General features: G+C 45.9%; 1 protein-coding gene across 1 annotated transcript in view; it reads right to left on the bottom strand.

Moving 5' to 3' along the window:
• Ttc28 (tetratricopeptide repeat domain 28) overlaps window positions 1-26,937 on the bottom strand; it is a 583,072-nt gene that overhangs the window by 54,985 nt on the left and 501,150 nt on the right. The window lies entirely within an intron of this gene.

The following is a 26,937-nucleotide window of genomic DNA, read 5'->3' as shown; positions in this document are numbered from 1 at the left end:
GGGATAGTAGGGGATAGGAAAGGTAGCAGAATACAACAGTCACTAATATGCCAATATGTAAAAATGTGAGTGTGTAACTGATGTGATTCTGCAATTTGTATTTGGGGTAAAAATGGGAGTTCATAACCCAATTGAGTCAAATGTATGAAATGTATGAGTGTATGATATATCATCATATATCATGAGCTTTGTAATGTTTTGAACAACCAATAAAAAATATTAAAAAAAAGAAGAAAAAAAAGACTTTTGATAATGAATTTAATATCCTCAATAAACACAGGGCTATTTATATTTTGTTTAATCTAGCATTAGTTTTCAGTACAATAAAATTTTCAAGGGGTGTTTGCGTTCATCTCAGTTGTAGAATTCACTGGTGTAAGGCTGTTGTCAGGCTCTCCCTCCTGTCACTGTCACCACAGGAGAGTCTGATTTCTTATGTCATCGTGCATACTTCCAGAAACAAGGGGAAGTGCATCTGGGGTTTTGCCCTTTGTTTCCCATCCCTGCTGGACACTGGTTAGCACTCCCCTCCCGCCCACATCACCACCAGCGCGCCTGTGACGCGGGTCTTCTGGCATCTGCGCCCTCTGCTCTGACATCTAAAGACATCTTAGTTTTTCCTTCACCTTTGGCCATTTATAGAATTCCCACTGAAGACGTCACCCACTGTCTTTGCCCTGTGTCCTTCTGAAGGGACATCCCCAGTCCCTTCTATGTCATGTGCTGATTGTCTCTTGTTGCTTTCTAGATTTTTTCCTTTATCTTGTTTACAAAAGGCGGGCAGTGACATGCCTAGGCGTGGCTCTTCTCCTTGTTTATTCTTCTTAGGCTTCTCTGAGCCTTATAAATTTTTAAACGACTTACTTCACCAAATTTGGGAATATTTCAGCCATTATTTCTTCAAGTGTTCTTCTGCCTTGAAATCTTTTTTTTTCCCTTTGATTCAAATGACATGCACGTTAGATCTTCTGTTATTGTCCCACAGATCTGAGGCTCTAGTTTTTATTTTTTCAATCTTCTTTTCTCTGTGTTTTTAATATTTGATAACTTCTCACTGATCTGTCCTCAAGCCTACCCATTCATTTGTTATTTACATTATGTTGCTAAATCCATCCAGTGGATTTTTAATTTCACACATTGTATTCTTCAGCTCTTATTTCCATTGTGTTATATTAAATTCTTAGTTCTCTGGTGAAATGTCTTATATTTTTAGCCACTGTGGATATAGTTCATGAGCAAATTCATAATTGGTTTGAATTTCTGTCTGCTATTTCAACATCTGAGTCTTTTTTATTTATTTATTTTTTTGATACTAGGGATTGGACCCAGGAGCTGTTTACCACTGAGCTACATCCCCAGTTCCTTTTTTTAATTTTGAGATAGAGTCTAAGTTGCTTAGGGTCTTACTAAGTTGCTGAGGCTGGCCTCAATTTGTAATCCTCCTGCCTCGGCCTCCCAAGTAGCTGGGATTACAGATATGAGCCAATGTGCTCCTCCTGAGTCATCTTATAGATGGTATCAACTTACCTTCTTTTCCATGACATATGAGTCACATTTTCCTGTTTCTCTGGTGATTTTGCAACCTGTCATGGATACTGTTTAGATGTGGATTCTGTTATATTTCAATAAAAAGTAATTATTTTTTGGTTTCAAAGCAGGGAGCTAACTTCATTGAACTTGATCAAATGGGAAATTTGGGTTGAGTGGCAACTCAAATCTTGATTTAGTTCTTATATCTTAAAAATCTGTCCCCTGAATTTGTGATTCAGGGATCAGCCAGAGACTTGGGCTGAGTCCACATTTAAAATCTGGTTTTCCACTCTCTGGGTCCTTCCATCCCAGGACACAGAGGCCCCTCATTTTCCAGAAGCTGTGGTTTCCTAGAACACTGTCATCTGGTTCTTCAGATCAGAAAGGCTGTCTTTTACTACTGGAGTTTTAAATGACAAATGTGGCTACTGACCATGCTCTGACCTCAGGCTAAACGCCATAAAGTGGCAAGCACGTGGCCATGCCCTTCTGTGCTTTGGCACCCTCTAGAATCTGTCGGCTTTTGTTCCCTTTCAAGCACCTCTGGGTAATAGTGTTTTGAGTTACTTGTGGGAGGAATGTTCTAGAAGGAGCTTAAGCGTGACCACTGCAATGTCCACTGCTACACAGCACCCCAGGGTGTGTTCCTGCCACACTCTACCTGCCTACCATACCTGTGGCAGGTATGCAACTGCAGATGGCGCCAACTCCCAGGTTCCGATGCTCATTTGTGTTACTTCTGTGCCTTCATCTTGACAGCAGCATGCTCAAAGCAGGAACTCAATTTTTAAATATTATTTTACATATTATTTATAAATATTATTTCAAACAACCCAGGCTGGTGCTCAAATAACCCAGGCCGGGAGGCATCTGGACGAAGATTCCATACCAAGCAAAAGTCAGAGTCAGACCAGAACCTGGCCTGGGAGCGGCTGAAGTGGGGACCAGGCAGATGCAAGTCCACACAGCCTTCACGAAGCAGTCCACCATATTGACTGTCACCCTCCAGAAGCAAGGGGACAGAGAGTGGTGTTCTAGAAGGTTCTATGTCTGCAGAGTGTTGACTGAACCATAAAGAGACTGGGGTCCAGGGATCTGGGTTAGTGCCCTCTCTTTTGGTCCAGATTGAGGGGACAGGAACCAGGATAAGCAGGTTGGTGGGGTGGGGATGAGTGGAAGCAGGCGTGTGCTTATTGGTTTTCCTGGAGAGGAGAGAGAAGCACAATATTTTTTTACATTTTTTTCTTGGTTGTAGATGGACACATACCTTTATATTTATGTGGTGCTGAGGATCCAACCGAGTGCCTTACATGTGAGAGGCAAGCGCTCTGCCACTGAGCCACAACCCCGGCCCAGGAAGCATAATATTGATGATCACTTTAAGTGTAGTTTGTGAGTCTGCTCCTCAGGAGACGAGATGAAGGAGCGGTGGGAGGAATGTCCTAGAAGGCCATGTCTGTGGGTTTGGAGTCTGGGGAGGTGGTGATATCACTGACATACAAATCCGAGGGAAAAAGATGACTTCAGGCTTGGATGAGGTCTCTGAATCACCTCCTGGGCCCCTCTGACTTCCAAACTCTCTGATTCTGTTTCCGAGTGTGGTTTTTATGATCACGTTATTTATGTTCCAATGCACATTTGTGTTACTTCTGTGCCTTCAACTTGACAGCAGCATGCTGAAATCAGGGACTCAATTTTTACTTTTCAAAGTAATGTTCTGTGGTATTTTTTAAAAGAGTCTAACACTTGGATTTTTATAATCTTTTATTAACTGCCGGTAACTACTACTAATGATGTGTACTTGTTAGATCTTTAAATAAATAAAACATCTATGCTGGAGATCACAACCCTATCTGCATCTCCAATCAGTACCGCTTGGCAGAGGCAAGTGCAGATCTGGAGGCGAATTCCAGCTGCTCCATTTTCAAGTTGTATGTGAGGTACTCTCCCTCATCTCTCTGGGCCTCTGTTCTCTCACCTGTGAGGTGATTAATGCCCTCCACCTTACAGGGTGGTTGTGACATCACACAGTCAACAGAGAGCACCTGGCACAGCGCTGGGCACACAGAGCGGCGCAGGGATAGGTTTTTGGGGTGCATTGGCTTTAATACATCTTCACAGTGTTGCTCCCTCTGATCTCTATAATTTTTCCCCCTGATATTTTTGAAGATGGGAGGCAAAGTATTTCTGAGCTCAGAACATTCCATTTACCATTTAAAACTTACCACGTGGCGACTCCCTCTGCAACCAGGCCTGGCCCGCTGACCCAAGCTGGACGCAGGGGAATCAGTAGCTGCCATGCGCCAAACCCTGCCTCCCTTTCTCTTTTACCCGCCTCTTCTGGGTTTTCTGGAGTGTAACAGGGCAGAACAAACACAGACTCAAACATTTTGCTATTACAAATATCACGTATTACAAAATATAACGTGCAGTGTTCAATAGGCCGAATTACACCCCTCCCCCACAGAGTACCACGCCTTCGAGTCAGCTCTAGGTTCAGAACTAAGGTCACGAAGCAGTCCACCATATTGACTGTCACCCTCCAGAAGCAAGGGGACAGGCGCATGACGCGCTGATGAGTGATTCCACGTCTGGAAAGGCAGCCAGGAGCCGGGGACATCTTACAGGGCAACTAGAGAGGGAAGCGGTGGAGAGCAAGAGCGATGGAGGTGCTGGGAGCGAGCGCCACGTGCTCAACACCCCAATAAAAATGTAGGCAGCAAATGAGGAGGTGCACAGGGGAAAGCCCCCGCTTCACCCGTGCGCTGTTCAGGTGCCTTGTAGACAGGGGCGCGCGGCTTCCCCATGGCACCGAGAAGCCAGGAGACCTCTGGAATCCAGCCCCGCCACGCCCTGCGCTCCACGGCTTGGCAGCACCTGGAAAGCCCCTGAGGTCAGCCAGGACAGAGCGACCACGCGGAGTATTTCCTTTCAACGATTATGGACACACGTTCTCTCCCCAACGTGGTATAAGCAAGGATAATTACACTTCCCACCAAGAAGAGATTCTTCCACAAAAGGAAACGAAAGCCCAGGAACGCAGGAGCAAGCCCTGGAGCCGGCGCCACGGTTCACAGTCTGCGCACTTGGCCTTCGGCTCGTCCTTCTCCAGGAGTGCGGGCTCCGAGGTCACTGAGCATCTTTAACCTGAGCGAGCTGACATTCTCTCCAGACCGCTCTGCCATAATGACATTACTATTTTTCATAAAATGGTCAGGCCAACAAGGGTCAGGCATGCTAACTGCGATCGTTTTTCTTTTAAGAAAACACCCTATAAGGCCAAGATAATTGAGGCAAACCTGTTTTCTGTGGCTGAGCTCAGGGCCAACGAGCTGCTCTGACAGCTCCGCCACCGCAGCCCCCCAGACAGTACCGTGGCACAGCCCTGTCCGCCCTTCAGAAAGGGGGTATTTCTTTGTTTTCTTTCTATTTATTTTGAGTGACATCAGGACAAGAGTATTCAACTTTAATTCTAAAAGGAAACTGGGTGAAGAGACTTTGATTCTACTCTGGGTGGCAGGCCCAGCCAGGCCAGGTAGGTGCAGAGGGCAGGGGTTAGGTTTTGGACTGTGGTCAGCTGTCTCTCCAAACACTTATCCCAGGAAGGTGGTTTTCTGCCAACAAAACCAGAGACATTACGAAGAGATATGTATTTTGTACTTGATTTATTCTTGCAACATTTTGCTGGATCAAGTCAGAATGTTAATTTCTGGTTTTCTCTAGAACTAGAAATTGACCCTCCCCTTGGTATGCATAATATTTCTTCTTAAAGGCAGAGACTCAATATGACTTTTAACTGTCCACCAGGATTTTTTAATAGAAATATTTGGGGGTTTTTCCCAGTTTTATTTAGGTAGAAATGATAAGTTAAAATTGTATATATTCAAGGTACATGGGATAATTTGATATAGGTATTGTGAAATGATTACCACAATCATTTAGGTTTCTTGGTTTGTTTGCAGTACTGGGGACTAAAGCATCAGGGATGCTCTACCACTGAGCTACATCCCATGAACCTTTTATTTTTATTTGGAACCAGGTTCTAGCTAAGTTGCTGAGGCTGGCCTTGAACTTGGGATCCTCTGGCTTCAGCCTCCCAAGCTGCTGGGATTACAGATGTGTACCACCATGCCATGCTCATAATCAAATTACCCAACACATCCACTGACTCAACTACTTATGGTCAGTGTGTATGTGTGGGGGTGGGGACACTTAAGATCTACTGTTTGCAAATATCAAGTATAAAACACAGTATTGTTAACTGTAGTCACCACTCTGTACCTTACTTAGATCTCTGGACTGACTTATCATCCTATAGGGCCGGATGTGTGTACCCTTTGACCCAAATCTTCCACTTCCCCACCCCCCACCATTCATTATTCTCTGCTTCCATGAGTTCAACTCTTTTAGCTCCCACATATAAGTGAACACTCATATAGAAGATTTTTAAAACTTCTTTTCTTTTAAAATCACAGACCATTGGAATATGTAATGTAAGACACCAACAGAGAACAGAGCAAAGTGGTCCTGGGTTCTCATTGGACCTCTGGGACCATGTGATCTCTCTCCCCTGCAAGCCTGCCTTTATGTACTCCTGCCCGGCTTCTTCGTGGCTGCCCGGCACCTGTCCTGCGCACCAGCCTAGCCTCTTTCCCGTGGTGCGCTGGTTTACGTTATTCCTGTACTTTACATTCTGACCGCACTGCCCCCTGCATCTCCCTTGTGTGGCTGTTGTCAGCTCCTGCCGCAGCTCAGGCTGCCCCTCCACCTGGGCTCAACATGGCAAAACCCACAGTCTCCGGGGCAGATCAAGGAGCATGTTCTGCAGGAAGCCTCTCCCAAGCCTGCCCGGTAGTGCTGGTGCCCCCGACCTGTGCGCCTCTGGGCACCTGACCCTGTCCTCCTCTCATAACTGGGTGAGGGCGCCTATGTACTGGGTTCTGCTCTCCTGATTTCCAGGATCTCTGCATCCACATTCATCTCCTCTGTATACATTGTGGTTACAAAAACTCCACGAGATTGAATTGCTTGCTAAGGACTATACATTAGTAAGTGGCAGAGTCAGGATTGGTGTATTTGATTGTTTTTCTCTCCTCTTAAACTGAGGGTCCTTACAGCAGGGAATATACTGACTTTATCTCTGTAACCTGTATCCTCAGAAGAGGAACCTGCACATGGCATGCATTTGGCAAATGTCTGCTCAATGAATGGGTGTCTCAGTATTCAGGTTTCTCACAAGTTTGACTGATTGCAATATCTCGTTATATGAAATAGTAAAAATAAAAGGTTTAGAAAATGTGGGGGCAGGTAAACTTGGTGTCTGCCATATGATGAATTCTAGATTGCCATGAAGCTCCCACTTGTGTTTCCAGGGCCTCTACCTGTGATGCCTGCAAAGTTACCATTTATCAGTACCTCAGGGACAGGAACTGTATTTTTTTTCCTCTCTAAATTTTTGAGGCCCAGAACAGCACCTGGCCCAAGGTGGGTCCTCAATACATACTTTCTGAATGAATAGATGGATAAAAGGACAAATGGATACTCTATTTCAAACTCTATGTGCATATAAGATTGACTCACTTGAAAAAATGCAATCAACTGGGAACAGTAGTGCACGTATATAACCCCAGCAGCTGGAGGCTGAGGCAGGAGGATCGCAGCCTCAGTTACCTAAAGAGGCCCAAAGCAACTTAGCAAGACCTTTTCTCAAAATAAAAATTAAAAAGGGCTAAGGATGTAGTTCAGTGGTAAAGAGCCCCTGGTTCAATCCCTAGTACCAGAAAAGAAAAAGAATACATTTAAAATTGTCCGCGCTATTTTGATTCCAAACACCTCCTGGCTGTTCTTTGAAGCAGAATTGTGTCACACTGACATCTTATTTATCTCCTCTTGCTACCTGCCTCTTACCCCACTTTGATTTAAGCAGCTTCAGATGTCTCCTGGAAGCTGCATGCTCACACGGCAGAGGCTAAGTAGACCAGTTCTGATACACTACTGACTTACACTTAGCTCATCTGTAAACCTTAGTTACAGCAGCGAATAACTCAGAATGTCATTATCACAGCTCAGATTCCATTTCTATAAATAATAAGACCGAGGAAACAGCCAGCCATCTCAAACACAGGAAAAACTCCATCACAATCAAAGGGTTCTCGTGGGCAGATCTTTCTAACAAGAATGTATCCACATCAGTGCCACCTGTGAGAGAGACAAGTGGCCTTGTGGAGACTGGAGTCTGGAGACCTGGAGACTGGGTTCAAGTGCTGGGCCTGACCGTGAGCTGTGTCACTCTGGCTACCTCAGTCAGTCTTCCAGGCTCAATTTCCCCATCACAAAGAAGAGGGATCATAGTGATTGCTACTCCACTGTCGCCATAAGGGAGATGCTCTCTCTGAAGCTGCCCGGCAGATGCTGTTCAAGTGCCTGTGTGACAGGTGGCACTGTTGCTGTTGGAGCGGGGACCTCATTCCATTTTGGACTCCCGAAGCTTCCTTGTCTTCTAGTCCCCATGGGCGAAGGGTCTAAACCTTGGAGGTCTCTACTGCTTTAAAACTGCTTCTCTCTTTCAAATGAAGTCAAATACACTACAGATCCAAGTTTGTTTCAAGGTTGAGCTAAAATCACCAAGGCAATTATTTAGGAGGAGTTCAGGGAATTGTGTGTAAGATTAAACGATCACTTTAATGTTTGAATGGAAAATAGGTAAATTCTCAAGGACTGCTGAATTATTTCTTTCATGATGTGCCTTGATATGAACCATTGTTATTTCAAGAAATATCTAGGGTAATGGATTTATTTTTTTGAAAAAATTCTTCAAACTAAAGGACTTTTATCTCTCAATGAAAAGCCATGCTATTTGCTCTCATGTTTACTACAGAAAGATTGTTTAATTGATGTGTCAGACTGCTGGTATCAGATTATCTTCACTTTGCATGTTTTTCTACGTTTTTCTTCCCCCCACCTTACCTTAGAGGTCAATGAGACTGGAAAATACCCAGATTTGGAGACCATGAGGAAGTTTCTAGAAAAGAAGTCTACCAACATTTCCAAAAGTCTAGAAAGGCATCTTTTTCATTCTCAAACAAAATCATCTGAAAATGTAATTCCAGAGTCCTAGGAGGCTAGCATGCCGACTTTGAGAGCCCTTCTAAAACCCACATTTGAGGGCTGGGGATGTGGCTCAAGCGGTAGCGTGCTCGCCTGGCATGCGCGCAGCGCTGGGTTTGATCCTCAGCACCACATACAAATAAATGATGTTGTGTTCGCTGAAAACTAAAAAATAAATATTAAAAAATTCTCTCTCTCTCTCTCTCTCTCTCTCTCTCTCTCTTAAAAAAAATAAAGTAAAACCCACATTTGAATTCCAGTACCATCATTTAGTTGTTTATTGTACCAGGGATTGAACCCAGGGGTGCTTAACCACTGAGCCATATCCCCAGCCCTTTTTATTTTTTATGTAGAGACAGGGTCTCACTGAGTTGCTTAGGGCCTCGCTAAGTTGCTGAGGCTGGCTTTGAGTTTGTGGTCCTCCTGCCTCAGCCTCCCAAGCTGCTGGGGTGATAGGCCTGTGTCACTGCTCCCATCAAGCATGTAGCTTTGAGTGAGTCCCTAGACAACTCACTGAACCACTGCGAGCCTCAGGTTGGTCCTCTGTAAAAGAGAGACCAAGATCACCACACCACCTCAGGAGACACACCTAGTGAGTTCAGACACTAGTGCCTAGCACGTAGAAAAGGCCCCAAAGACGCCATTTCTCTTGTCTTAGTTCATAAAAAAGCAAGAGCTCACACACCAACATCAGCTGGGCCTGATGAGACCCCCATCCAGGCATCCGCACGCCTTGGCTTATTAACATTACTCATTAGTGGAAGATGAAATCAGAATTTTGTCTTATCTACTGGGAAATCCTACTGCGTGGGAAACTGAACTGACCAGTATAATACAGAAGCTGGAGTCTCTTGCCTCTTGACGCACTTCCAAAGATGAGTTAGACAAATGATTTTTTCCTCTTTACAACTTTCTTCCAACTACAATTCTCCATGTCTTTTAAACATTGACACTTCTAACATTCAAAACACTGTATTCCAAGGTCCTTCCTCTCTATAAACTCTACTGAGTTCATCTGTAGGGTCTGAAACTCAATGTAGAACCAAAGCCGGAGGAAGCGGACAAGAAGAAAAATACAATAAAGTGTTAGTCTACGCTAGACTGAAAGGAAGCCCCTCAGCACACACATACGTGCGCACACACAACCACATGCACACGCGCACATGCGTGCACACACTCAAGCGCCCCATCCTCTTTTCTATTTCACTCTGGTGTCCCCTCAGTTCCCTCTGCTGGTCTCCTCCTGTGGAGATCATGGTTTTTCGAGCACAGCCAGACCCATTCTAACACTGGCCAGAGGCTGGCCGAGCTGCAGCTCTAACAGAATTATGAATAGTGCATTTACCTGGGGAAACAGGGCGGCTGGCTCGGTAGTCATCAATGACTGTTCCCTTAGAGCCAACTCTGTGCCAGGGCCTGCACCATCCATGGGGAACCGGACAGGCTCCATCCCGTCCTCAGAGGTCGGCAGCCGATGGGAGAGACAGACATCCCACAGTGAACCCCACAAATACTGATACAGCTCTAGGATTAGGGCTGTCGAAGGGGAACCCAGGGTGCTCAGAGGGAAGGGGACGGGGGAACTACAACAGCAAGCTGCCCACGCCTGCCAGAGCTTTGTTTGAAACAACCCCAGAGATTTCTTAAGCCCCCTAACAGGGATGCAGCATCTAAAATATCCTTAAGAAGCAAGTCCAGAAGACAGAGGGATGGTTTGAAGTGGAGAGCTAAAGAAGGAAATCGATGTCGTGTGTCACTCACTCTTCCCCTTTAATCTTCATCAAGGAAAGGCTGTCTCTAGCCTTGAGGTGATGATCAATACGTGACCCTCATCAGTCTAAATTAATAAATAAGTAAATAAATATATATAAATAAATGCCTGCACGTTATCTCCTAGCTAGATTCTTCCATCACCCTAATACTTGGTTTTCTGTGGAAGCATCACTGTTGCTTGGTGCACCTGTGAGACAGGAGGTGAGGAACAGAAAGCAAGCTGAAGTCCCCAGCGGGTGGTGGCTTGAGGCGGCCCAGTGCTGGGACCTGGGAATTCGAAGGAGTGCGTGCTGCAGCCCAGTGCGAGCTGGAAGGGTGCTCAGTCCCTTTCTAAACCCAGGAGCCTCTGATTAGGACCAGAAAATGAAGTATCATCTCATGATGTCTCTTAATTAGCGGGGAGTGCACACAGAAATAAGAAAAAGATGAGCTTATGACAGTGACTCGGTCTCCATCAGCAGGCGTGTTTTTCAAAGTGACAGATCTTACGTCAATTCTGTCTCTCCCTGCTTGTTAGCAGCAACTCCTTGCTGCATTAACATAAGTCTTCTGAAAGCCAGGGAAGCACATCTCGCCCCTTGTGACACCTCAACAAGTCCTGACCTAACGTGCTAGTGGGAATCAGGCGTCTCGGGCGATGGCCTGGAGGCGAGGCTGCACCGTGGAGGTGCCGCTCGCTGTCTGACGGAGGGAAGCCCACCTCCCGGGGCATCTGGGGGTGAGATCATGCCTTCACGACACTCCTTAGGGGTAGGAGGAGGCTAGAGAAACGGGGTGACTATGAGATACATGTTATCACTTGGGCCACCCTTTGTCACGTTGATGACGTGTTGACCATCTGCTGACGATGCTCTTGGACTGCGTGTTCAGGAGAAGGCAGGGTTCGTCCCCACTTGTCCACTCATTCAATCAGCATCCTCAAGGCCTCTTCTGGCCTAGGCACTGCCAGGCGCTGGGCCTGCGGAGACCAGATGCACACCGCCCAGTCCTCTCTGGCCTCGAGGGCACTCATCACAGTGCTGGCCACAGTTCCACATACTGTGTGTCCAGAGCTCTCCGCATACTGGTTGGGAGAGGAGGCGAAGCACAGGTGGGCGAGTCCCCTGCAGGCGCCCTCCTCTTCAGCCAGTCCAGCCCTGTCGGGCTCCCTACCAGGGTGAGCAGTTCCTGCTGCACCTGGAGCGTAAGATTGCTAGAAAGGGCCACGCCCTGGGGGTGGGCCGAGGACCCCAAGGACAGAAGAACAGAGCACATGGCCACCACAAGCTTACTGAAAAATGCATGGGGCACAGGGGACAGGGGAAGCTGGCTCTGTTGGAACAGAGGGCTGGCATTGGGAGGTAGACTGGGCCACACGGTATGGAAGGATTGGCCTGATGGCACCCCTCAGCCACACCATTGTGTGTGGCTGCTGCATGAGAGCAGGCGGACGGCAGTGAGTTCTTAGAAATGGCCTCGGACAGCAGAGGACCAGAGGCACCCCCAGGACAGGAGGCAGGAAGGCCACCAGGTCCCAGGGCATGTTCTGGTTAGAGCCAGGCCCACCACAGGAGACAAGGGAGGATTCTAGGAGCAGACGGGCAAGATTAGACAGCAGCCAGGCACTGAAAAAAAACAGATGGCAATAAAGGAAAGGGAGATTTAGGGACAAATGTTGCAAGAGCCTCGAAACTGAGGAAAACTAAGGAACTTGGAAAAAAGACGAGGCCTTAAAGCACTCGAACAATGCTGGGACTAACAGCAAGCCCAGCAGGTGTGCTGAGAGGGGCTCTGGAATTCCTGGGGGGCAAGGGGAAGTAAGCCTAAAAATTAAGGGTGACAACGGCTAGGGAGGTACATCTGTGTCCTTCAGACAGACTCAGTTTCCAAGGGAAAGTGCAAGGACCAAGGGTGCCCACAGCCCCGGAAGTGGAAGGAGGGCCTGCAGGTCCTCACCCACACCTGGCTGTGGCAGGTTCTGGCAGAGATGAGCAGAGAAATGTCCTCCGTGAGCTGCTACAGGGAACACACACAGGGAGCCTGAGGGAGACCCTCTCTCTGTCTCCAGGCCCCGCTGGCGGTGGCTGGGAGTGGGAGACAGGAGCCCTGGTCCACACACGTCACCCTGTGGGAGGACCGCGTCCTGACCCCAGATGCTGGGACGTACTCCTGATGTGCTCTGGCCTAGGAAATGTGAGCAGAGGAGGGCGTGTGGAGCTGTGGATGAGCCTGCTTGTTTTGCTGGATCTCCTACAGTCCTGACTTCTGCCAGAAGAGTCCTCCCCAGGCCCCACTAGCCACAGGACAAGGCACAGGGCACTGACCCAAACCCAATGGGCACTGGGAAGCAGAGCCACTGGGTGACCTGCAGACTGAGGGCAAGAGACACATGCTTGGGGCTCTAAGTCCATGGAATCCTGGGATGCCTTGTGGCACTATCAGGGAACATCTGACTAGCACAGCACAAGTGGGGTCTGCCGCGGTCAAAGGCACCCCTTGTAGAAGGTCACCCCTCCAGGCCTCCTGACTACTGTGCAGAATCAAAAGCACAAACAGGATGAAAAACAATGCTTATTTCAGCCACTTCAAAGGAGAACTTGGTGACTGTCTTCTGGGGTTATTTTCTCAAAGCAAGATAAGTCAAGAGTTATGTATTAAATGTCTTAAATATTGATTGCTAAATAAAGCAGTGTGCGATCAATGAGAAAGAGAAGACGGGGGAGTTTCACTGGGGCAAAGGGCAGGATATACAAAGCCAGGGATATTGAGATTTGATAAGTTGAAAGAGCTCCTCCACAATTGGTTGTGGCAACACCCAGCCTACTACTGACAGGGATCCCAGAGAGAGAGACTGGATGTCTGGACTGGTCAGGAGTTTCAGAACCAGCTGCCCCTTCCCCAGGCCCTTGTTCTAGAAAAAACACTACCCCAAGCTTTGGGACCACAAACTAAGCATCTGGGACAAGAGATAAAGCGGGGAGGTCGTGTGCTCCACAGCAGCTCTGACACTACAAGCTGGCCCCTGCCCCACGGCAGGGGCAGCGGGCAGCCTCAGCCATTAAGGTCCCACGCCCTTGCACACACCCAGGGGCAGGCTCCCGAAGGTTTTCCTGAATCAGCAGATCTACTTCTTATCTTTACGCTCATCCTGTCTCTCACCAGGTTACCCCTCCTGTGGACAATCCTCCTTGGACAATGGGAGAACTCAGAGATCTGGTGATTTCAACACACCTGCTTTACAAAAAAGGTCAGGAGAAAGCCAAAAGGGGACTCCACACAGACTGCCTCGGAGGCCAGGGGAAAGCCAGCCACGCCCACCTCCTTGCTACCGGAGAGCTTCCCCAGCCTTCAGAGCTCCAGAGCTCTCAGGCTTTAGGAAGGAACCCAGGTGGGGGAGACGGGGAGACCGTGAGCTTGGCCCATGTGTTCCTGTAGTGCTCCGGGCCCAACCTGGCGGCATCTATCTCCTTCAATCAGATGCGGCTGACTCTGGGCATCACTGTGAGGCCGAGGCTGTGCCTGCCCTTTGGGGCCCAGCCTGGTTGAAAGGGGCGGCCTCGGCAAGGCAGGCTGAGCCAAGCAAGCCCCATCCGAGAGGGCCTTGGATCTTGCAAGAAAGAGGCGAGTCCCAGGAGGCAGACGCCCAGGGCCTGGATGGGGAAACTATGGCTCCTGCAGCAAGGGTAGATCCACTTCCTCTCCCAGATGCCACTCAACACTGGAGGCCACGCCCCCTCCCTCCGCAGATGAGGAGCTCCTGCCTGGGATGCACCTTCTCCCCTCAGATGTCACCTCTGGAGCCCCTAGAACCATTCCCTTGTCCCCAGTTAGACAGAGTGAGGCGGGGCCTCTGCGTTCCCACCTTTAGCTCAGCTCTTCCTGAGTGGCAGATTCGTCATTCACAACTTGCTGCATCCCACTCTGTCGCTCCTGAAAGGCTGAAGACCCCAGCCGCCGCCAAGCTCCCAGTCCAGGCCCGGCTTCAGCCTGGCGCACACTAGGTGCTCATGAAACATTCCAAAGCGGTACTACCTGCTCACTATGAAATCCGAAGCTGTTTAAGGGACAATATCAATGCCAAAAAACAGGATATCTACTTTTCTCCACTGAGTTCTGGAAAGGATTTGTGGTAAGAATAAAATTTGTCTTATTAAAGCAAAATCTTATCAGTTTGGATTAATTGGGAGGATGGCCTCCATTAACAAAAAGCCAGAATTAGAAAATAAGTCTATGAAGATCGTTTTTTCCCAACCGGAGTGGGGCTAATGAGGTAGCAATGACACAGCAGTCAGTACCTGGGCTCCCACCCTGAAGAACAGATCAAATAACGTCACACAGTCTATGAACAGATTACATGTGTAATAATTGCGATCTTGCTTTTGCGATCAAGTTGCATAAGAACCCTTCATTTTCTTTTTTTGGGGGATCTTTTTGGGATTATAGTAATCATAATCTGGTTTGTATCGCCCTTCCCTCTTGCATTGCCTGTTTTCATTTCTTTGGTAATTAAAAAAATTTTTTTTAGTTGTAGATGGAAACCTTTACTTTATCTATATTTAATGTGGTGCTGAGGCTCGAACCCAGTGCCTCACACATGCTGGGCAAGTGCTCCACCGCTGAGCCACATGCCCAGCCCAGCTCATTTGTTTTTGAAAGCTGCCTAATATTCCGTTTGGAGACGGCGCCACCATTTGCTCATCTGCCTTCGCACTGATGGCATGTGGGTTGGTCCCAGATGTTGCACTCTTCACAGCACAGCTCTGATCACTCTCCCCTCCAGGCAAGCGTTCCCTTGGGCCTCACGCCTAACACACAAGGGGTCGGTGATTCTTCGCCTCTAGAGGGTGCTGCCAAACTTCTGCTGTTGGGGTTGTGCCCACTCACTTGCCCACCAGCCACACGGCAGAAAGCCTGTGGGCCCCATGGCCTCCCATGTCACCTCCAGTGCCTGTAAGATCAGACTCGTTAACATCTGCCGCTTGTTCTCAGAGTAGAACCAAAGGACTCGTCAGCATTCCTGAAGCAGCGCGATCTAAATGAATCAGTGTCTTGAAATGAGAAAATGCCTCTGATTGCAAAACCAACCCTGACTATGGAAAAGCCCCAAATGGAAGGAAAAATCATGGCGATAGTTTACAGTTACCAGGGTTTAACTTTCCCTCCCAATGCAGGACCGCTCACCCCATTAAAAGGAAGCCCACAATTGCAATTCACTCACAGCCCCTGGGAATGCTTCTGCAACTGCTACTACTAGTCTTCTGTCTGCTACTGAACACAGCCCTGCCGGTGTGCTAACCAGTCCTCGGCTCCCAGAAGGCCACTGCACTGTCCCAGGTACCCAGAGAGCAGCCTCCATGCTGCAAGAGTCTGGCTACACGTCAGGGTTAAAAACTGAAGATGTGTTTTGAAATTCATGCCATCTTCCTCACGGGAGGTTCACGGTCTGCCGAGTGGTTTCCATTCCCGCCTCCTTTGATCGGGGAGGAAGGGACTGGAAGTTTCTATTAAACACTTAATAAAAGCAATTCTTTTATTTTTAAATCCATTTTCAGAAACTCCTTTGTAGCATTTTACTTCCTTTCAGCAGCAAGATGCCATTAAGGAGAGCAAAACGGTCTGTAGAATAACAAGGACACGGCAGCGAGTGGTGGGTAATTGAATGAAGGTATCCCCCAAGGCGCAGGGACTCAATTTCTAGGGGCGCGGTGCATTTTACAACCACCAGAGAAGCAGTAACCAGCCAGCAGGAACAGTCTGCTCAGAGCACATCTTCTGGTGACTACATTCCAATCACCTATGTCCCACCACAGGCTGGGCACTGCCTTAAGTGAGAATTCAGGGTGGGGACACAGCACCTGCTCCGGCAGGGTGCTGCCGTCTGCTTGGGAGGATGTGCAAACCACCAGATTACAAAACAAGAAGGAGCCGAGGAAGCACTGTTACTAGGCGGCACAGAGGGGAACCTGAGCTGGACTACTAAGGAGCAGGGCTGTTCCGGTGGAAACAGTGAGGTTTGAACAGGGCAGAGGGTGGTCAGAATGTCTGCAGGAGATGAGACACAGCTCTCGCAGAAGAGAGGGGCCCTCATTCCAGCACTGACTAAGCGCCTCCTGTGTCTGGGGCTGCACGTGGGGCAGGTGCACAGAGCCGGCATCTGAAAGGCCTGGGAAGGGAGTGTTTCCACAGGAATTTGAAATGTGAAAAGCATCAGCCACAGGAAGGGCAGGGGAAGAACTTTACGAAGGGAAGGAAGCGAGTACAGAAGTCTAAGGCGAAAATGGCCCTGGTGCCTCGCAGGAGGGCAAGGGAGGCTGGGCCGCATGGGAAGTCGCCAGGCACAACCCAGCTCCAGGCTGTTGAATGTGGCAGAGGCTGATCACACGGGGTTCAGGTGTAACCAAAGGGAGCTGGAATCTAAAGGCTCTCTGAACCCTCAGGGGACTCGAGTGTGCCTGTTGGGTTTGTGATGGGTGGGAGGGCAAGGTAACAGAGACCCAAACACACCTGGGCAGGACCAGTCTGGCTAAAGGGAATGGGAGGTCCAGGAGTGGGGAAGGATGAGGGAGGCAAGAGGAGGGCGTGGCAGGGGCTCAGGGGCAGGAGACAGCAACTGTACCCTGCTGAGAGCCCTGGAGGGAGAGGCAGAGGGACTAAAAAGTCATTTTGTTGTTATTATTATTATTTTGGTACTGGGACTGAACCCAGGGGTGCTTAACCACTAAGCCACATCCACAGGCCCCCCCCCTCTCTCTATATATATATATATTAGAGAAGGGGTCTTACTGAGTTGCTAAGTGCCTCACTAATCTGCTGAGGCTGCCTTTGAACTCGTGATCCTCCTGCCTCAGCCTCCTAGCTGCTGGGATTACAGGCGTGCACCACCGCGTCCAGCTAAAAATGCATTTTAATAGGTGACTATAGTAAAAAGCACAGGAGATTTACTACCTTAGCCATTTTTAGTGAACAGTAATATTAACTCTATGTACCTTGCTGTGTGACAATCTCTAGAACTTGTTCAAATCAGGAAACTCCAGAGCCATTGAACAGCTCCTTCCCCAACTACCTCCCTGCTGACCAGCACTCCTCCACTTTCTAAGAGTTGGGCTGCTGTGGAGACCTCAGAGGACTCACACAATGTGTGTCTTTTTCTGTTCAACTTATTTCCTGGGCATGATGTCCTCCAGGTTCATTCATGTTATAACATGTGACAAGACCTTCTTTTTCAAGGCTGAACAACATTCCATGGTCTGTCTATAACCCATTTTCTTTACTTATGCATCCACAGGTGGACATTTAGATTTCTTCTGCCTCTTGGTTATTGTGACCAGTGCTGCAGTGAACATGGTATGTACATCTCTCTCTGAGGTTGTGCTTTCAATTGTTTTGGAGGTACACCCAGAAGTAGGGATAGCGGGGTCATACATTCATACTATTTTTAATTTTTTAAGGAATCTCCATACTGTTTTCTATAGTGGTTGCACTATTTTATATTCCAACAAACCATGCACATGGGTCCTATTTCTGCACATACTTGCCAACTCTGTTATTTATTTATTTTTTTTGGTACCAGGGATTGAACTCAGGGACACGTGACCACTGAGCCCCATCCCCAGCCCTATTTTGTATTTTATTTAGAGACATGGTCTCACTAAGTTGCCTAGTGCCTCGCTTTTGTTGAATCTGGCTTTGAATTCATGATCCTCCTGGCTCAGCCTCCAGAGCTACTGGGATTGTTTTTTGAGAGTTGCTGGTCTCCTGGGTGAGGGGGCATCTTCCTGTGGATTCCTCCTTCCTTTTTCCCTCCCTCCCTCCCTCTCTCCCCAGAGAAGAATGGACAAACTAGGAGNTCGGATTCCTCCTTCCCTTTTCCCTCCCCTCCCCTTCCCCTCTCTCCCCACCTCCCGCCTCCCTTCCCTCTCCCCTTCCTTTCCTTACATCTTCCTTCCTTCCTTCCTTCCTTCCTTCCTTCCTTCCTTCCTTCCTTCCTTCCTTCCTTCCTTTCATACAGGAGATTGAACCCAGGGGCACTTTACCACTGAGTGACATCCCCAACCCTTTTTGAGGCACAGTCTTGCTAAGTTGTGAGGTTGGCCTTGAACTTGCCATCCTCCTGTCTCAGCCTCCTGAGCCGCTGGAACTATAGGCATGCACCCTCATGCCTGGCTCTCATTGTGGTTTCAATTCACATTCCCCTAATTAGAACTGATCTTGAGCATCTTTTCATATGCTTGTTTGTCATTTGTATATCTCTTTGGAGAAATATCTATTCAAGCCCTTTCCCATTTTTAATTGAAATTTTTTTCCTGTGTAAGTTGTTGAATTGTAGAAGTTCTTTATATATTCTGAATATTAACTTTTATCACATATTATATCTTTTATCAGATATAATAAGGCTAGCAAATATTGTCTCCTGTTCTGAAGATGCCTTTTTACTGTTCTTTATTTCCTTTGCTGCACAGAAGTTTTTAACGTAGATGTAGTCCTCTTTGTCCTCTTTGTATATTTTAAAATTTGTTGCCTGTGGTTGATAGCACATATAAGAAATAATTGCTAAACCCAATGTTGTGAAGGTTTGCCCTTATATTTTCTTTAGGGAGTCCTATAATTTCAGGTCATGTTAGGTTTAGATATGAGGTGTCCCCCAAACATGCCTCTCATGTGTGAGACAATGCAAGAAAGTTTAGAGGTGAAGTGCCTGGGTTACGAGAGTCTTGACATATTGGTGCATTAATCTGCTGTTAGGAGTTAACTGAGGGGTCATGGTTGTGGCTGGAGGAGGTGGGTCCCTGGGGTGTGCTTTGGAATTATATTTTGTCCCTGGTGAGTGGAGCTCTCTCTCTGCTGCCCGATTGTCATGTCCTGGGCCACTTCCCTCCATCACACTCTTCTGCCATGATGTCCTGCCTCATCTGGGGCCCAGAGTAATGGATTTGGCCACCTATAGATTGAGACCTCTGAAACTATGAGCCCCAAATAAATTTTTCCTCCTCTAGTTGTTCTTGTCAGGTCTTTTGGTCATAGCAGCAAAAAAGCCGACTAAACAGGTCTTTATTCCATTTTGAGTTAGTGTTTATGTGTGGTGTGAGGTAAGGGGCCCATTTCATTCTTTTGCATGTGGATATCCTGTTTTCCTAATACTGTTTGCTGAAGAGACTGTCCTTTCCCATTGTGTGGCTTTGGTACCCTTGTCAAAGGTCCTCTGACCACACACATAAGGGTTCATTTCTGTGTTCTTTGTCCTGTTTCCGTAGTATGTGTGTGTGTGTGTGTGTGTGTGTGTGTGTCTTTATGCCAGTGTCATACTGTTTTGATTACTGTAGTTTTGTGATAATGTTTTGAAATCAGGAAGTATAAGGCCTCCAGCTGTTTCTTTTCTTTTCTTTTTTTTTTAACTCAAGATGAATCCACTGAAAGACAAATTAGGAAAACTACCCCATCCACAATAGCCTCAAAAACCAAAAAAAAATTGGAATCAATGTAACAAAAGAGGTGAAAGACCTCTACAATGAAATCTACAGAACACTAAAGAAAGAAATTGAAGAAGACCTTGGAAGATGGAAAGACTTCCCATGTTCTTAGAGAGGCAGAATTAATATTGTCAAAATGGCCAACCATCAAAAACAACATACAGATTGAATGCAATCCCCATGAACATACCAAAAACATGCTTCAAAGAACTAGAAAAAAAAAGTACTTGAATTCAACTGGAAGAATAGGAGACCCAGGATTGCCTGAAAACCTGAGCAAGAAGAGAAATTAGGAATGCAGGAAGCATCCCAACACTGTCATCTCAAAATAAACATGAAGAACAATGGAGGAGAATAGAAGACACAGAGACAGACCCACACCTACTTACAGTCACCTGATACTTGACAAGGTGACAAAATTTATGTTGGAGAAAAGAGCCTTTTAAACAAAGGGTGCAGGGAAAACTGGAAAGCCATACGTTGGATTAAACTAGATCCCTATCTCTCACCCTGCACAAAAGTCAAATCAAGACGGATCAAAAACTTAGGAATTAGAACAGAAACCTTGCAACTGCTAGAAGAAAACATAGGGTCACTATGACGACATATTGATGTAGGCACCAACTTCTTTAAAAAAAATAAACAAACCTTGAAACTCAAGAAATAAAACCAAGAATCAATAAGTGGGATGCCATCAAATTAAAAAGCTTCTGCCCAGGAAAGGAGATGATTATGAGTGTGAAGAGAGAGCCTACAGGATGGGAGAAAATCCCTGCCAGCTACTCTTCTGGCATGGGATTAATATTCAGAATATATACAGAACTAAAAAAGCTTAACATACTACTACTACTACTACTACTACTACTACTTCTTTTACTACTACTAGTACCACCTAATCAATAAACGGACAAAAGAAATTAACAGAAATTTCTTAAAAGCAATGAATGTATAAGAAATATATGAAAAAATGTTCAATATCTCTAGCAATCAGAGAAATGCAAATCAAAATTACACTAAGATTTCACCTCACTTCAGTCAGAATGGCAATGATCAAAAAATTCAAATAATAATAACTGCTGGTAAGGATGTAAGGAAAAAAGTATACTTGTACATTTCTTGTACAATTGCAAATTAGTACAGCCACTATGGAAAGCAGTGTGGAGGTTCCTCAAAAAACTAGGAATGGAATCACCATATGACCCAGCTACCTGACTCCTTAGTATTTACCCAAAAGAACTAAAATCAACCTGCTATAGTGATACAGGCACACTAATATTTATAACATTGCAATTTATAATAGCCAAATTATGGAATTAGCCCAGGTGCCTGTCAACAGATAAATGAATGGATAAAGAAAATGTAGTATATATGCACAATGGAGTATTGTTCAGCCATAAATAAGAATGAATTTATGGTATTTGCTGGTAAATTAATGGATATGGAGAATATCATGCTAAGTGAAATAAACCAGACTCAGAAAATCAAAGATCAAATGTTTTCTCTCATATGTGAAAGCTAAAGCAAAATAAAGGGGAAAAGTGTGTGTGGGGGGCCAGATATCAGGAAAATATGGGGAAGATCAGTGCAGTAGGAGGAGGTGATCAAGAGGGAGAGAAGAGGAATGGGAAAGGGGAGGAAATGTGAAAAAATTACCCTATGAGCACATATAAATATACCACAGTGATTTCCACCTTTATGTATATGTGTAAAGCACCAACCAAAATAAATAAATAAATGAGTTAAAGGAAGATCAGCAGAGTAGAGGAAGAAGAATAGGGGAAGGGAGAAGGGAAGGGAAATTTGTGGTCGGGGTTGTGGGGATCAGGTACTGAAATGGAGACAATCAAATTCTATGCATGTATGATTTTGTCAGATGAACTAAACTATTATGGATGACTATCACACTCTACTAAAATAAATTTTAAAAATAAAATGTATTGGGGATGTAGCTTGGTGATAAAGTGTCCCTGGATTTATCTGGACTATGCTGAGTCCTTTAAGATTCCATATGAATGACTGAACTTTTTTGCTTGCTTGTTTGATTTTGCAAAAAAATACCACTGGGATTTTGGTAAAGGTTTCATTGAACCTGCAGATTGCTTTGGATAGTATGAACATTTAATCCATGAATATGGGATGGCTTCCCATTATCTATGGCTTAATTTCTTTCAGTAGCATTTTGTAATTTTTTAAAGTGTATCAGTCTTTTTGCCTTCTTGGTTAACTCCTGAGTATTTTATTTTATTTTTTCTGATGCTATTGTAATTGGCTTATTTTCTTAACTTCATTCTCTGATTATTCACTGCTAGTCTGTAGAGACACAATTGATTTCTTTATATCATGTAACTTTGCTGGATTTGTTTATTAGGACTCAGGTTTGGGGTGGACTTTAGGGTTTTTTACAAAGATCAGGTCATTCGTGAGCAGAGATTATTTTACTTTTTACTTCCTTTCCGGTTGGGTACATTTTAACCCCTTCCCTTGCCTAACTTCTCTGACCAGGACTTCCAGTTCTATTTTGAATAAAAGTGGCAAACCAAGCCAACCTTTTCTTGTTCTCGATTTTAGGAAGAATGTTTCAGTTTTTCAACCGAATTTAATGTTAGTTTGGCTTTTCATATGTGGCTGTTCTTTATGTTGTAATTTCTTCCTGTTCCTACCTTATTTGTGTTTTTATCATGAAAAAATGTTGCATTTTACAAATCCTTTTTCCTGCACCAACCGAGATAAGCATGTGCTCTTTGGTCTTTCGTTCTGTTAGTGTCGTGCATTATACTGACTGACTCCTATGCTGAACCATCCTTGTATTTCAAGAATCAATCCCACTTGGTCATGCTCTAGTATCTGTTTATATGTTGTCGATTTTGTTTGCAGTATTTTTTGAGGATTTCTGCATCAATCCATCGGGAACACTGGTCTGTCGTTTTCTTGTGGTGTCTTTGTCGGATCTTGGTATTGGGGTAATTCTGGTGTCATAAAATGAGTTTGGATTGATTCTTCCTTCACACTTGTCTGAAGGACTTTGAGAAGGATCAGTGTTCATTCTCTTTACATGTTTGGTCCTGGTCATGGACTTTCTTTATTGGGAGGTTTGGATTACTGATTCAATCTCCTTACTAGATATAAATCTGTTCAGATGTTTTATTTCTTCATGGTTCAGAGTCGGCAGGTTGTTCAGAATGAATTTTATAGGGAGAATCTGCAAGATTTACTTATGGGTTGGAAAATGAGGGAAAGAGAGTAACAGGTGATGATCTTCTTTACATGATGATACAAGAACTGGGTAAAGATTGGGGTAGAAATAGGAAACTCAGGAGTTGGGCATTAGAAATTTTAGATTAAAAGATGCCCAGACAGAGATGTTTAGTGGATAGCTACAGACCCAGAGCCCAGAGGCACCCAAGCTGGAGTAGAGGGACAAGTGACAGAGCACACTCAGTGCGGGGAAGGTGTAGCAGCTGAGGCAGGCACAGTCTCCACAAGGACCTGAAATGCCCTCCTAGGAGCAGATTCTGGTGACAGGCTTTCAAATTTGGGTGTTATTCTCTATGAAGTAAAATTACAGGAAGGTTTTTCCCCCCCCTTTTGAAAGGCAGGGTTGTTTGTTCATAGCTATTTATTTCTAATTTCAAAAATAATATATTTCCACCATAAAAACACATAAAAATTAAGAATGAATAAAATAATAAGCATAATCCATAATTACAACCATCCACTTATAATTAGCACTAGTACTATGCCCTATTTCCTTCCAAGAATTTTTTCTTTTCATTTGCATTACTTTGCATATATTGCAAAACTAAAATTATACAAAGTAATTCTATATCCTATTTTTTCACTTAATATTTTTTCACAAATATTTGGCTATATGATCAAAAATCTCTATAAAGATAATTTTAATAGCAATTATATATTGGATGAATGTAATCTGTTTGACATTCAATTGGATATGCAGGCGGTGTTCCCTCTCTCTATAATATTATAGGCCTATGATAAATATTCCTATGTACATATCTTTGCTCCAGTTCTCAAATGGAGAATTTGGGGATGAAAAGACACAAATATTTTAAAGAATTTTAATATTATTGGAAAATTGTTTTTTGAAAGGATAAACCTATTTATTAGACTCCTAGGGAATATGCCTGGTCATTCCCTGCACCCTTCTAATTATTGAGAAATATAGCTTCCAAAATATTTACTAATTTAATAGATGAAAAAGGATATGTCGTGGCTGGGGTTGTGGCTCAGTGGTAGAGCATTTGCCTAGCATGTGTGAGGTGCTGGGTTCAATTATTAGCACCACATACAAATAAATAAAATAATGGCCATCAACAACTAAAAAAAGGAGGGGGGGGGGACATGTCATTGAGATTTTCTTAACTCTCTTCATGAAATTGTGAGGCAGAAACCAGAATCTCACAAAAATTCCATTCTATTAAATCCAAACCATGCCAATGAAGTGTTCAACTTTACTATCAAAATCAAGAACATGAGTTAACTCACAAACTATGAATACAGTTGTTTGTTTGTTCATTTTTGGTACCAGTATTGAACCCAGAGGTGCATGAATACATTTCTCCAAAATGACAGGAAAGTCCTCATTCCTGGTGGTGCAAGGGGGGATCCGAGCTACAGAGTGCAGCCCAAGTCACAGGGTATGCTGGAGTCCCTAAGGACTAGCCTCTGCTCTAGGTGGGAGGAAACACTAACATGGGGAATTCTAGCAAGTTCCAGTCCTCCCTTCTCCCTTCCAGTGAGGAAGAGCTGAACTATAACCCTAAGCCACTCTTCGGTGGAAAAGACCCCTGGGAACAGACTTTTTCAGCCTCCAGCCTCATAAAGGAACTGCTTGGGCACAAGTGTTTGGAGCTCAACCACCACGAGTCCCCTTCCTTTTCACGGTGAGTGTTAGTCTCGATACCGGACAACTGGGATCCAGTGCGTCTGTGTTTCCCCTGGGCAAAGCCCCCTCAGTGGTCTGGGCTGGGCTGTTCTCTGTGGAAGAGAGCGCACAGAGATCCCTGAGCATGTAGAGGGGATGGCAGGTGCGCACACCCAGGTACCTCCAGGTCTTAGTTCAGGCTCAGGACTGTGGCCTTCTAAGTCTGATAAACCTGATTGACCTTGCTAATGTGCCCACAGAGGCGGAATTTTTGCCTCTGGGGAGTGAACTTTCATTGGCTAAGCACAAAGAGAGTTGACATACTAGAATTCCAGTTATTACTGGAATAATGACTTTTACAAACAAGTGTTTTTACAGGAGAAACCAAATGATCACCGGAGAGATGGGCAGGACTCGAGGCTTGAAGCAGTCATGGAGGTGGGACTTCTCCTCCAAGGGTTGTGCCCAGTGCCTGGGCTACTGTCTGTCTGCAGCTTATTTCTTGTCACTCCTCTGGCTCCGCTCAACTGTCCCCATTCAGAGAAGCCTCCACTGCTCCCACTACAGGTCTTCCCACCTCACCACAGCCTGGACCTCATTACACCCTGCACTTTCATTTAAGCTCTTACCACAATTTTAATTAACTATTTGTAGGCTGTCTTTTTTGCTATTATTATTTTTTACTGCTTCCCAGGTCAGTGAGAGCGGGAGCCACATCTGCTTCGTGCATGGCGAGCCCTGTACACTGTGGACACCGGGCCTTATGGGAGGAAGAGGAGGCAGAAGGGGAATGAAGAGGAACATGGCAACCGCTTGCCACTGTGGAGCAGCCTTGCCGATGGGACACGATCCTCTATCCTCCTGATAGTGCCCCGAACGGGCTTGTTGCAGGAGTTGGCCCTGCTGACTCGGTCCCTTGTCCCTCCCTGCCTGCTGACCACTTCCCCCACCCCTTCCTCAGACGGGAACTCCTCTGATGGCCAGTCTGATCACACAGGCCCACCCGCCTTTCTCTCTGATGACGTGGCTTTGCATACCGCTAGTCTGACCTAGTCTGGGGCATTTGTAACTTAAATCTCAGAGGGCAGTCGTACACCCAAGGGCGTGGGGGTCACCACACTGTCAACCCCTGTAATCGTCACACTATTGCCCGGGCCTAAGGACAGGGCACTCTAGGACGCCCAGCAGTCAGGACAAATCAGACCACTGTGTGCGCGTGGCTAAGGCCTGTTCATACTTCACAAAACCAGAAGCTACAGAATGACATTCTTACCTGCCTTGGCTATTTTCTCAAAATATGATTTTGATTTTGATAATTAAAAACAGAACACACCCTGGCCTAGAAGGCTGGGAGGAATTCTTGACGGCTCTGACCCAGGCTCTGACCCTGCAGGGCTACCTGTTCCAGTGCTGGCTTCTGTTGAACCAGGGGCTGGACCAGATCTTGATATTTCATGCATGATTATCTCACCCAAGAGCCTCCCCCAACTTCATAAGCACCCCACAGACCAGTCTGGCTTCTGGAAACGACCACCACACACACAGAGTCGGGGCAAAGCATCTCCACGGGGACTAGTCGTGGAGACAGCTCAGGACTGTGACGACTGCAGATGCCATTGGGACAGGGGTGGGGTGGGGAACAAGCTGACATTTGTCCTTGGACCTGTCGCAAGGAAAAGCAGATTCTCTACCACCAGAGCTACTGGACACTGGGGTTCATGCCTGGAGGACTGTGGGGCCCAGGGAAGCTGGGTGCCTGGCACCATGGTACCCTCTTCTGGTGCTGTAACCCAGACCCAGGTGTTTATGGAAACTATCTCCCGTGTTTTCAACAGTCAATCACTATGAGAAAATGTACCCGTAAGCTGAGACCTTCACAAGCCTGGCAGGAAGCACTTGCCTTCTCTGTTTTTGGTATTTGGAGTTCAGCTCCTTTCACCTGAGCGCCTCCACAGGCAGCAGTGCACAACTCCCTTACTCATGTTAAATTATGCTCTCAAATGGGCCATCAGCGACAGTCCAAACTCACTCATTATCATCTGTTTACAAACCAAAACCAGCCTCAGTTTTAATTAGCTGGTCTGCCTCGTTCAAAGTCATGCTCACTTTAAACAGTCTACACACTCTGCTCAGGGAATGGGCGTCTCTGACGAGGCCCTTCCCATCTGAAGGGAAATTACCAAGAATCAAGACGGCCCC

This window comes from Marmota marmota, unplaced genomic scaffold (assembly GCF_001458135.2).
Source record: "Marmota marmota marmota unplaced genomic scaffold, marMar, whole genome shotgun sequence".
Lineage (NCBI taxonomy): Eukaryota > Metazoa > Chordata > Mammalia > Rodentia > Sciuridae > Marmota > Marmota marmota.
Note: the sequence above shows the minus strand (reverse complement) of the source record. Positions and strands in the feature narration are given on the sequence as shown.